Below are 3,485 nucleotides of genomic sequence, written 5' to 3' on the forward strand. Positions count from 1 at the left end.
GGCTCAGGCCTCCGCTTAGTGCTTGTGACCGAGGCACCGAGTAAAGGCTTCTTGTTCCCGGCACATCCCGGGGCGGGGGGTGCTCCACGGGCACGGGCCGGCCCCGGGCAGGGCCCGCGTTGCGCGCCCGCCTGAGGCAAGGGCGGCCCGGCCCCTCCAGCCGCTGCAGCCAGCGCTGTCCCGGGGGTGCGCGCGGGGCGGCGAGAGGGGGCGGCAGGAAGAGAAGAAGCAGCGGCGCTGCCCCAGCCCCATCCCCCGCCCCGCACATTCCTGCTCCCTGAGGTCACGGGCTGCGGACTAGTAGCCGGCGGTTCCGCGTATCCTTCCGCACGGCCGGGAAACGCCTCCAGGCCACAACACTACCCGCGCACAGCGCCTCCGGCTCCAGCGCCAGCGTTACTTTGCCGGGCCGGTCCTGACTCCCCGCCCAGCGCCGTGACCCGCGGCGGGGCTGTCTTCAGTAGGGGCGGGCGGGCGGCAGCTGTCCCGGCACAATCGGGCCGTGCGCCCCGGGCTGGGCAAGGCGCCTGCGTGTCTCCGGATCGCGGCGGCAGGTAACGGGGCCGGGGCAGGCGCCGCGGGGGACAGCGGGGCTCCTCCTCCCTGTTTTGTTTCTTCCTTCCCCGGCTGGTGAGGTGGCTAGAAGCAGCCTTGGGGACGGAGGTGCCAGGGGAAGTTCGTGATAGTTTGCTGGTGCGCTTTGCAGAGCTGTGCCAGGGGTGGCCTGAGATGGGGAAGAAAGTGCCCCCCTCCGCCCCCCCCCCCGTTAGGCTGCTCCGTATAACCGCAAAATAATGGTGTGAACTGCAGGTGTTAGCCATTCTGGGCACCTTTTTTCTCTGCCCTTCATTGCACTTTTATGAGGCAGACTCATCCCTGCAGCTTCACCTGTTTTAAGTCAAATATGAGGCAATTCTCAGAGAGGAGCTAGGAGTTGTAGAGAAAGAGGAGCTACCTATGACAATCCTTGGGACTCCTGTTTGGCTTGTGAATATTGAAAACGATATATATGCATTCAGATATAGATGTGTAAAATCAGACAAAAAATGTTTATAATTCCCAGATAGATACTAGGCCTTCTTAATAAAGGGAACATTCACAAGAAGTCTAAAGAGCAGCCAGACTTTTGCATTTCCAACTTCTGGCACTATAGCACGAGGCTCTTTTGTCCCGAAGTAGCAGTATGTTGAAATAATGTGTGAGACAAATATGATACCAGCTGGTCCTTGGAAATGACAGCTGCTAAATAAAAACAATATTGTACTGTTTGCAAGAACTGTGCTTGGCCAGCAGTAGAAGTTGTCAAATGACTTGTGACCAGTATTCCTCCTCCGTTCCCTTTCTTGTGCAATGCTAGTGTATTTTGTTATTTATCAGGGGCTACCTCTGATGTAGTACATAAGAGGCACTGGGATCTATGCTCAGTACAGGTATTTGAACTTATTGTACCTTTCTGGCAATGTTTTTAAATGAAGTAAGTGTATTTTAGAAACAAGAAAATGCTACCAAAATGTCTAATTATTGAAGTGAAAATTGGGGGATTTTTTAAGAAAAATGTTCAGAGAATACAATATGACCTTTAAAAATTCCTTCTTTGGATAAGAGAACATTTAGTCTGATTTAAAATTCCTTCCTAGGCAATTTTTTTTTGTTTGCATTAAAATAAAATGATAGAAATGAGCGCTGTTTTATGCTTGTTAATGGAAGTGTTAACTCTCTTATAATGTCACCTGCCTGTCTTTCTGGAGGTTTTGAGTTGTATAGATATTATTTGGCAACATTATTTGGTGTCTATTTAAAGGACTTCGGGGGATGAAAAAAAGATTGAAAAACTTAATTATGTTCCTTTAAAACCATGATCAATCAGCTTTAAAGTTGTGCCTGAAACTTGCAGAAGTCTTCAGCATTTGGCTTGTGTTAGTAAAGAGGGGTAGTGAAGGTGTGTGAGAGAGTGGTGCTGTGGTCTATTGTACAACCTGCTTAACCAAGGCACGGGGATATGAGCTGAGGTCAGTGAGCCAAAGGTTTTGGGACCGGAAATAAACCCACTTGGCTCTGCAGGGAAACCTGTTTCTGTCTATTAGTATTGTAGTAGCATCCAGAAATGGGTTAGGTATTGCTTAGACACCCAGGAAGACTCAGCTTCTGAGCTAAGCTGCGCCCTCTTGCCTTTGAAATCTTCCAGTATCTGGGACAGGGAAGAGGGGCAGCCAACCATTAGAAGCTCCTGCCAAGCAGACATGGAGGGTCTTCTGACCCAGAGCTGCAAGCATGGCACCAGTTCCTTTCTCTCCTGTGTCTTACCCTATCACCTCCTCCTTGCTTTCCTTTATTCTTTTCTATTGTGCTGGAAACTTTCAGCCTGAAAGAAGGAACTACATAACTCAGGGTGAGGAGTCAAGTAATGTTTTTTCTTTGATTGCAGTAGAATAATCTAGCACCTAAATATGAATCTGACCATCAAATGTAGTAAGGGGCTAAACCTAGAGTGTGCTCAGGAAGTCCAGTTCTTCCCGCCCTGACACAGTCATGCTGTGTTCTGGCAATACGTGTTTAGAATTGAAGCAAGAGAAGACTTAGCAAATGTTGAGAGTGGCCAGTTTATAGAAATCCAGGCCAGCACCTCATCTGCGAGTTGTATTATTCACGTGTCCCAATCTGATGAGACGGTTGGGAAATTGAGGGGATTGTGACAGAGGTAGCATATCTTTGGGAACTCAGCATGGATGGTTTGGTTCTTTCTTACCAAAAGCAAGGGAGCATTGAGGGTCTTATTCTCTGTTGTGGGTGGGTTGATGCCCTCATGTGGATCTTTGGCCCAGGTGCCAATCCCTCCAGAACAGGACTGAGTGGAAGTTCCTGTAGCACAGGCTTGGGGACGAGCCCCACTGCAGTGCTGCAAATTTCTGCTTCAGGACTGGGTAGACGACTGTGCTCCAAGGTGAGGGCTCTGGTGCCTCAGGGTCATGGTTCTTGTTCTTCCAGTAGGCTGCGGGGAGATGTGTTTTCTGGCTCTGCTCCTGCTGGCAAAGCAGTGCCCCCATGTTGCTGTGGCTGGTGCAATCCCCTCACGGGCTCCAGTGTGAAGACAGCTACAGGTTCTGCTTGAGGAATGCTGGCCGAGGCATGGAGTGGGGCATCGCTGCCCCACCAGCATAGACTGACTGTCAGTGGGAGACACCAGCCTCAGTGTTTGATCCCCTTACCCTGCACCCAGGCTCTGCACTGCCTGGCCTGGCTGCTGGGTCATCTGCCCTGTGTGCATCATGCCATGACCAACAGCTGTCTTTGGCACAGGCCCCTGGATGCTGTAATGTGTTCATGGACTTTTTTTTTTTAACAGCGAGCAGACCTTGAGGCAGCATTTGGGATGAGCAGGTCGCTGGATGACTGAGGTTTGTAGGGCTCATGAAAGAAGCCTTTGTTGTTTGAGGAGGGAATTTAGAAAATAAAGTATTCCCACTTCCCTGCCCCCCCCCCCCCCC

At 50.8% G+C, this 3,485-nt stretch overlaps 1 protein-coding gene across 2 annotated transcripts in view; it reads left to right on the forward strand.

Moving 5' to 3' along the window:
- Window positions 1-368: 368 nt before the first annotated feature.
- Window positions 369-3,485, forward strand: part of PTPN21 (protein tyrosine phosphatase, non-receptor type 21) — a 71,451-nt gene continuing 68,334 nt past the window's right edge. For both annotated transcript variants that reach the window (XM_019518685.1, XM_019518686.1), the window contains exon 1: window positions 369-554. The gene's annotated coding sequence lies outside the window, so the exon portion shown is untranslated. The remainder of the gene's footprint in view (window positions 555-3,485) is intronic.

Source organism: Gavialis gangeticus, unplaced genomic scaffold (assembly GCF_001723915.1).
Source record: "Gavialis gangeticus isolate Ggan-Ray unplaced genomic scaffold, GavGan_comp1, whole genome shotgun sequence".
In the NCBI taxonomy this organism is placed as follows: domain Eukaryota; kingdom Metazoa; phylum Chordata; order Crocodylia; family Gavialidae; genus Gavialis; species Gavialis gangeticus.